This window comes from Condylura cristata, unplaced genomic scaffold (genome assembly GCF_000260355.1).
Source record: "Condylura cristata isolate star-nosed mole 26May11 unplaced genomic scaffold, ConCri1.0 scaffold00019, whole genome shotgun sequence".
In the NCBI taxonomy this organism is placed as follows: Eukaryota; Metazoa; Chordata; class Mammalia; order Eulipotyphla; family Talpidae; genus Condylura; species Condylura cristata.
In genome coordinates, this window is record NW_004567120.1 from 19,805,945 (window position 1) to 19,815,262 (window position 9,318).

The window sequence follows — 9,318 nt, forward strand, 5'->3', positions numbered from 1 at the left end:
TGAGCCATACCGAAGATGGACTGAGCCATACCGAAGATGGACTGAGCCATACCGAAGATGGACTGAGCCATACCGAAGATGGACTGAGCCATACCTCCGGGAGTCACTAACCTAAGGGCCCCTCAGGCCAGAGCGGGCCGGCTCCGGCTCCGGCTCCTCCAAGGGTCGGTAGAGCAAAGGGCCAAGAATGAAACTAAGAACAGACTGCTGGAAAAGGCAGTGACTCAAACAGCAGGTACTTCACAAATGTGAGTGAGGGAAAATTCCTTTATTTACCCTGCGGCTTTTCCCCACAGGTACCTTTAATCTAGACTTCGTAATACACCGCTCTAGGGACAGAAGCCCCCAGTTGCAATGCAGAGAGGTAAAAATAAAGGTCAAGTCTTGTCTTTCAAGTCTCTAAGTAACCAGGCAGAAATTTCAGGAATGAATTCCAGAGATGGAAATTGCTAAAATATGAGATATTCAAGGGCATGTGCTGGGTGCATGATTTTTCATTGTATCTTTCCCTACACCAAAGCCATTAACTGGTATATAAAATATGCTTAGTAATTGCATACTGAATAAATAACAGCTTCCCAATGACTTTGCTAGAGGCAACAGAAAAAGAAGGAAAGGAATGAAAGACACTAATAGCAATAATAGTAATTTTACCTTTAGCGTCTAAGTCTTCTTAGCAGACAAAAGCTCTTTCACTTCTGTTATCTTATTTGCCCTTCTCAGCAGTTCTGTGAGGAAATAAAGGCAGATGTGATTAATTCCATTTTACAACTGGAGATGCTTAAGTCCAGGACAGATATCTAATGATAACTAATTGAGCCAAGGTTTCCCTGTGGCTCACTGATGGAGTAAGGATCAGAACCCAGGTCTTGTGACTTCCTACCCTGTACTCTGTTGCCAGAAAATAACCTCTACAGAAATTACTCTCCAACTGTTATTTTCTTTTAAAGATTTACTTACTTAAGCATACAGAACTGGGGTACAGGCCAGAGGTGTGGGGATGGTGAGAAGATTCACCAGAGACAAAGTGGGGAGCAGAACAGGCAGATGGACTGACCGACACTGCTGAGGGGAGCAGTGGGCGGGTCAGGAGAGGTCCGTAGAGCCATGTGGGTCACCTCCAGGGCGAGGATCGAACTCATGCTGAAGTGGCTTTAGCTTCTTAGTGCTGTGCTTTAACTTGCTGCATCACCAGGGAGGGCCCCAGCTTTTTTTTTTTTTTTAAGAAGACACTGCATGCGAATAATACACTAGGAAAGCAAAGTCCCTCCACACCCCAACATGCTCTTTGAATAAGTCAATGTGCTGTACCTCCAAGGAAACCTTGAGCCCCCTCCCCACAGCAGTTACTGAAAGGACTAAAGGTAATTCAGAGTGGGGCTCCACCAACAGAACTGGGTGTTCCCAGTTTGCTGAGTACCCCTTTAGAAGGGAACCCCCATCTGCTTTCAGTCTGGTTTTGTGTCTGAGTGGGGCTCAGGTGCAGACTGCAGGTGTGGCATTCAGCAGGTGCATGGACAGGAGCCAGCATTTCATATCTTCATACCACAGGGCCTGAGTCACTCCCCAAAGGCAGCCCCTCCTCCTCCTGCCTACTCGCAAGCCCCAAGAACCTGTCTTGACGGAGTTGCCTTTGCAAAACTAAAACTAGACCCAGTCTTCCCAGGAAGGTTTAGAGTGAAATCAGTTAAACTACAAATCCTATAACCCAGCCAACTTTCCCACACTCACAAGAAAAGGCGGGCCTGTGCCACAGGCATAATGTCAGGGAATCTATGTACAGAATGACTGTTGCCTGCACGCTATGGGGGAAAGGTGGAACAGCACAGACCCATAGTGCATATTTAGCCAGAGCACCTACCCTACAGCAAGTGGCCTGAAACCTCATGAACAAGTATTCATTGCCCTAAAATAGATATAGTAAGAAAGAAAGTGTTAGCAGTGCTGGGGTTCCCATTATAATCGCTCTCTCCTTCAGGGTGCTGAGGAGAAAAACTTAATCTAGCCTTAAGAAGTACTTAATCTACAAAAAGCACCAGGTAAGAAATGTCATTTCATTGCCCTAGTGGAAGCCTCACTGAAAAAGCCAAAGGCCAAATGAATGTTCCCAAGGGTAAAGGGGGGGTTGTTGTGGTGAAAATTTTCTTAGCTCCAAAAATTATGAGCTTTTACCAGAACATTTTGCCTCCCCAAACACACACACACACACACACACACATACACACACACACACACACACACACACACCAAAGAGAAACCAATTTTAGAAGAAAATAACCCCAGGGCCCTCCCTGGTGGTGCAATGGGTTAAACCACAGCACTATAAAGCTCCCTAGCCACTGCAGCACAAGTTTGATTACTGCCAGGAAGGTGACCCACAGGGCACAGCAGACCTCTCCTGGCCTGCCTGCTGCTCCCCTCAGCAGTATACTTCTGTAGGTCAGCCTGTTCTGTTCCCCACTCTGTCTCTGGTGAATCCTCTCACCCCACTCCCTGCACCTTGGACTGTACCCCAGAGTTCTGTATGCATAAAAATAAATCTTTAAAAAGGAAAAAAAAACCCAAGTATTACCTTAATAAAATGGTTTATTGTCATTCATTGTGCTTCTCCAATTCATATGGGAAAGTCAAATTAATAAGCTTTGGTTTACAGTCCACAGTCCAGAAAGTAAAACTGGCTACTAAACTAAAATGTGATCACTATATATAAACAGAGTGAAACAAAAATCTAAACTGAAAACCTAAATGTAATAAAGAGGAAATTAGATTTCTTCAAAATAGGCAATCTAAATAATTTTCCCCATCTGTGATTTTTATCTTAGTTTGCTATCATATGGAAAAAATGTCATTAATTCAATGCAAATCCCTGCCCCTTGAAAACAACCAAAATGGGTAAGTGATGTACTAATTAGCTTTCTAATGAGGAAGGTTTTAATTGAATTATTCCATAACAACCTTCATCAAAGTTTCCAGGGCAACTTCATAAAAGGATGTCAAACCTGGCCCATATTTTTATCCCCTTAAAAATAATACTCAATACACAGAAACACAGCAAGCTTATTCTTCTTCAATGCTGTTAACACTCAGGCCACTACATTTTCTGATGTCAGCAATCCCCTTCCCACAAATATTCCAAGTATGCACCACCGTCATTCTCCTTTCAATTATGTGGTTTCTCTGCTCCTTTGCTGATTGAGTCCAGGCCTCTTGGATAATGAGAAGCATGTGCAGGGAAAATATGCTCTTAAAAAACACATACATCAGTTTCATCTGCATTATTGGGGGGGGGTAGATCATTTGTCATTATCAAAAGGATCAAAATGGAGTTCGCTATGGGATACATAAAAGGGAAGAAAAGATCAGCATCAATGCCTAAATTGGGGGGGAGCTGTTGCTGTGATCCGAAGCAACACCAGTAAGAATAAGGGAGAACACCCCCCCACACACACACACACCCCATTCCACCTTTTCTAGCTTGGCCACATTTATATTTAATGTTATCTTAATGTTGCTTTGGGGGGTATTTACGTTCTGACATACACATGGAAATGAGCCACGAATTGTACAGCAAGCATAAATAGTCCATCATTAATAAAAGCCAGCTGTGTATAAAACACTACAATGGCTGGGTTTCAGTTACTGGCTATCATCAGTATGTGTCACAAGCAAATATTACTCAAAACTTTCTCCCTTAAAACACACACTCACACAGAAATTTGCTTTATTCTTCTTAATCTTTTGTAAGAGCTTTGAAGAACTCACTGATCTCTATGGCACATTCCAACTAATGCCTCTTTCTGCAGCAATTTTTCATCACCCTGGCAGATGCTACAGTCCTCTTATTTAAACTTCAATTTACCACATAGAATGAAAATGTTTGTTTATTTATTTATTTAGGTACAGCGGGTCAATAATTCAACTGTTGGGACAACCTTAATTATAGCTAGTAAGGCAAAGGAGCACCAAAGGGCACTGTATGTTATAAGAGAGAAAATCTCATTAAACATGAACACCTGCTAGGGACCCTATAATAAGCTGCTCCACCATCATACAAACACCTTTCATCCAATGACCTCAAAGCATGTGCCCAATATGAAGCATGCCTAAACACCTCTGTGAAGTATTAATATCTTCACTTCCCAGAAGGGTAACTGAAGCTCAGAGCAACTAATTCATTTACCCTTGGTCACATGGCAAGTCAGAGAGTGTTGGGCAGAGAAACCCAGTTACACAGTCCAATGATATTTCATGGAGTTAGGGTAGCAGTGAAAGTGACTTTACAAATGCCACGGGCCACCTGTAAAATTTCTAAAAAGTTACCTTAGGAGATATTACTAAATATATCCACCTGCATTTTTCCTATGAACACATACTACAAAAATGTTCCTGTACTTAATAAGTTGCTAAATACTAAAACCTGTACTTCACTTTTCTGTGCTGGTTGAAGAAACTGAATGTTTAATTTATGATGAGCCACTGATCTCCAGAAATGAGTCCATCCAAAATTGGAGATTACACGTACACTTATGTTCACCATCAAAGGAAATGTCAGGGACCATGTAAGTGAACTTCACTAAATAGTGAAGGCCTCAAACAGAAGAACCCATTATGTGTGGGTCATTCTGCTATCCCTACATGTCTTTTGTTTCATTGTCTAAACTCCTTAGTTTCTATACCATTTTTGTCTAAATTAAACATATTGCAAAGCTATAAAAGGAAATATATGCGATTGACTGCTTTCTTTCTCATTTGTGAGATTTCAGTCTATCAAAATTTGTACCCTCTTGATGAGATATCATGACCCAGTGTCTTAAAAATCATTGGTAATGAAAACTAAGCAGTACACCCTAGATTTTTTTTGCTTAAAAAGAATGGGGGAGGGTGACATGAGGTTAAGGGAACACAACTGACTCCCATGGTAGATACATGCACACCTCTAAATCACAGAAAGGGTCGAGGGACTACTTATTAATGTGTTAGCTTCTCCTGACATTCAAGGAACAGACATATGTAATTCTTCAAGCATATCTTAGGTTCTGACTTTACTCCTCCACACTGGTTTACAAAGCTAAGTCTTAGGTGACTCTTATTTAAAAGCAACATCATTACAGTGATCCTAATTATGTAAAATCATGTAAGTACAAAAACAGAACTTTAAAGACACATGGAAAAATGAAAGCAGGTGATCTGTTAGGGTGACGAGTTCATGAAGTTTTGGACAGGGTCTCAGCTTTTAATATGATGTGTCAAGATGTTAAACATTTATATTGATATATCCTTACAGGCTTGGTTTTCACATCCTGATGACAACATGATTGTATTTCTAACAGTTGCACCTCGTTTTAATAAGAATCATGTGCATTCATACAGCAGAAATCAAAACCTAGAAAGAGAATCACAAACTTTTAGAACTAGTTCTCAAAACCACCCTGTGTGACCCAACACAATTTGCAAAGGAAGAAACTTGCTAAGGACAGTGAAATGAGTTGGACGTGAGCCTAGAGCCCATGTCTCTAATACTGAGCACACTAGTAAGGTTTATGAACATTCTTAGATTAAAAATGGTAATCGTAGCCATTAATTACCAAACCCAGTTTTCTGGATACTTGAGTTAGTCAAATAAAATAACTGGAAATAAAATCTTCTACCTGTATGAAATATATTCCTACTCTGAAATCTATCAAAATCTTTGAGAGCAAAACAAACTCCATTCTACAAGTAGAGGTTAAACGTGGCCAGCATTATTTACAAGCCAGAATGATGTAGACAACTAAATCCATCCCATATAACAAAAAAGATTTCAAAGGCCAAATAATGGCCTCTCTTAATTCAAGCAATAATCATCAGGAGAAAATTCTAATGTCTCCCCTTTATGCAATAAATATGTTTCTGTGAAGCTCAGTTATAGCAAGTTTTTATAGCCAAGTCAGAGTTTAAAAGCAGTAAGTAGCAAAGCAAATTCCTGTAAAGAAACTGTATTGGATTCTTTCATAAAGTAAATTGCCTCTGCTTTTCCCTCTTTTCCCCCCCTTTTTTTTTTTGTTTTCATTTTGTGTGTGTTGTGTGTAGGGGCAACTTCCCTCCTTTCTGTGGGTTAAAAGGGGAGAGAAGCCCACCATGGAAGGCAGTAATGCAATATGGACAGCCTGTTTAATGCCCCCTTATTTCCTGGGACCAAATTCTAACCTTTGACTTGGGGGTGGGACCCTCGATTTTGGACCAAAGTCCACAAAAGGCAAGAGGAACGAAGAAGTAAGCAAGTCAAAAGACAACACGTCATAGTAAAGGACCAACAAAAATTCCTGGGGACAGGAAATCAATGGAGTACAATTCTAAACAAATTGGTTTAGTCCCAAGCTAATTAACTTGTCAAGCAGATCTCCAAACCCACTGAATCCAGGGGGGAAAGAGGTGATGTAATAGGAGATTTTGGAACACTTACCCATTTACCATCCTAAAAGGCTCAATCATGACCATACATGCACCTCTCTGCACCCCGTTCATTCAGTGGGTTTAAGCTGACCTTAATGGGTGCAAAGGACAATTTCTTCCAGACCGTCCCTAAGATGAGAGTGTTCTCATGCATTCCAAATGCCCAGTCTCCATGGAGGTGGCTACCTGGTCACAAGTATTTCCCAAGTGGGAATATATCCTCTACTCCTCCTCATTGGTAACACATCCCCCCCCATCAAATCAAAACAATTTCTAACCATCCTCAGGCTACTTTTTTTTTGGGGGGGGAAGGTAAAGAAGTCTTCATAGAGAAATAGAAGAGTGTGAGAAACTGTTCCTCTTGTCTCCAAATGGGGGGGGGGCTGAAAAAAACTGGATCAAAGGAAGAAAGGGGGTGGGGCGAGAAGGATTGCTTAATTACAAAGATGCCCTTTTTAAAGAAGGGAAGGCCCTGGGAGAAGGCTCTCAGGAGAGGCACCAAAGCAGATGCACCCACTTAGAATTCTGGCACTAAATGGGACCTCAAGGTCGTAACATCAATCCCTTTGCTTTTTCAATAGATGGTTATTGGTTATTAAGGCCTTCTGGAAGGAAGCTGATATTTTCTTTACAAACCTTCTGAAAACTGTCCACAAAATGTCACGGCTATGCATTAGCCTAATAAATTCTACTTCATAAACCAGAAGGGAGATTTTAATGTCAAGATACAAAACCGTATTGAATATGATTTTTACAATTCCTTTCTGAAAGATTTAAATTGGTCAACAGGTCCACAATTTTAAAGACAAGCATGGTGAGAGATTTCATTTTGTTCATATCTAGTCTATGAAGTTAGCATAGCACTTTGATTTTACAGAGCCACAAACTTTTCCAAAGAAAGAAGTTTCTTAAAATGAAGTATGATGTAGTGCCAGAAAGTGTCTGTAAATGACACCGGATAAACCCATACAGAATAGCTGGAACCTGAGTTATCATCTGTAAATAGATGCCACTACTCTACAACCACCTGGCTATTAAAATGTCCCAGGCCAGTTATAAAATGTAATTTGGTCAGGCCAAATTTTCCCTTCCAGCTGATCTGAAACACGATAGCCTTTAAAATTGTCACCCTGTAACGTTTCTTCACTCCCTTCCTGCTTTCCCATTGAAATCAGTGAATAAAATTATTTAAAAATATAATAATGTATTCCCAAACAAGCAATGGCTTGGGAAGATCTTGGTAACAGGTCTTTGACCACCACAATTTTGCAAATTCACCATGCTTGCCCAATTGGAGATAGGTGGGAGATGAACAGAGATTTATCCAGTGTCCAAAATGGCATTTCAAACTATTCTTAGCTACTAAGTGAGGGTGCTGAAAGGTCTTAAACTGAGGCGGCTTCACAAAGACTGGCCTAAGAAAGAACTTTTCACAAAGCCTAGTTCAAGGAGACTTCAATACCCTTAGCCCTCCATTATTGAAGATTATGGTGACTAATTATCTTCTTCTCTGAATAGGAGAAAGGGTTATATTCAAAAAAGTAGTAAACTGCTTCCTAACTTCCAGTCCTCATGGGGAGGGGGGCAGGTGAGGGAGGAGTGTTAAATAAGACACTCCATAGCTTTGGAGAGTTCCTTCTAAAATATATGCTGGAGACAGTGCTGTTTCTCACAAACTTTCCCTTCCTTCCCTCATTGACTTGTACTTAGCCCCTTGCCCAAATTACCATTATTCTCTCATCCGTGGCAATTTACCAAGGACTGCTCACATAGCACCAAGACTGTCATTTTCCTTCCCACTTTCTTTCTCTGCATTCTCAAGTATCTATAAAGTCCAACTTGCTGCTGAAACATCCACTTACAGAAAACAGGCTTGGGACCCTCAAGAATGATCTGGCAAAACTAGTTACTAACATCTGTAAAGTTGAGAAAGGGCAACCCCTTCCTCACATGTCCCACGCCCACCAAGACTTCAGGAATTGGGCCCTGGGGGAGGGGAGTGAGCCCCCACCCCAACCCTAAGCATTTAGGAGGAACTTCTCTAGCGATCTGAGATAAGCTCAGACATTCTTGCTGAGCTTCATGTAGACTACAGGTTCCTGAGTGCTTGAATTCCTTCTGTACTTAGTTACCTAGAGATCTGCAAGGACCCCCAGGAAGACGAGAAAGTAAAAGTGCCATCAAATAGTGGTACCCACTAGCATCTCCGTGGGACGAGAAAGGAGCGCACGCTCTTTACTGATTTACTTACTGCACATCTCAGAAAACTCGCGGCCAGCTACTGCAAAGAAAGTAGAACACACGGGCATTCCCACACGCATTCTAGATCGACTCACTCACACTGAGGGCACAATCAAGTTCATGCCACCAAGGATTCCTGCCCCAGTTCCCCGCGTAAAGTAACCACGCGTCTCCTACCCCTGAAGGCAACGCAGACAAGGTGACGACTTCAAGTGGCTTTGGTTCCGGGCCGGCGGCCAGGGATGGGCACCGGGGAAGCCCCAACTCCTGGCTGCTCCCCTCCTCGCTGCTCCGTCCGCGTTCTTCTTGGTGGCAGTGGACAGGCAGGATACCGGGCCGGAGGGTGGAGCAGCGGATGGTCAGAAGCGAGACAGACTGGAGGCGGGGGTGGAGAGGACGGTAAGAACTAAGAGAAGATGAAGCGAAAGAGAGCAGAGATGGAGGAATAAATCAGGGGTCTACCAGCTTCAGCAGCCAGAAAGCTCCTCGGAAGGAAGGGGCGTGACTGCGAAGAAGGCAGCTCCTGGGCTAAGGATGGGAGGTAGGGGAGGGGGGCGAAGGGTGGCTTTTCTTCTTGCGGTGAGCGGCTAGGACCGCCCAGGAGCAGGGGGTGGACTAGCGAGAGAGGCGGAGTAGAGGGCGGGG

The 9,318-nt window shown here is 42.4% G+C and overlaps 1 protein-coding gene across 1 annotated transcript in view; it reads right to left on the reverse strand.

The window, feature by feature from the left end:
- Window positions 1-9,169, reverse strand: part of AMOT (angiomotin) — a 72,457-nt gene extending 63,288 nt beyond the window's left edge. Inside the window, exons 1-2 of the mRNA XM_012727241.1 lie at window positions 8,851-9,169; window positions 655-728 (exon numbers count right to left, since the gene is read on the reverse strand). The gene's annotated coding sequence lies outside the window, so the exon portion shown is untranslated. The remainder of the gene's footprint in view (window positions 1-654; window positions 729-8,850) is intronic.
- Window positions 9,170-9,318: the final 149 nt, after the last annotated feature.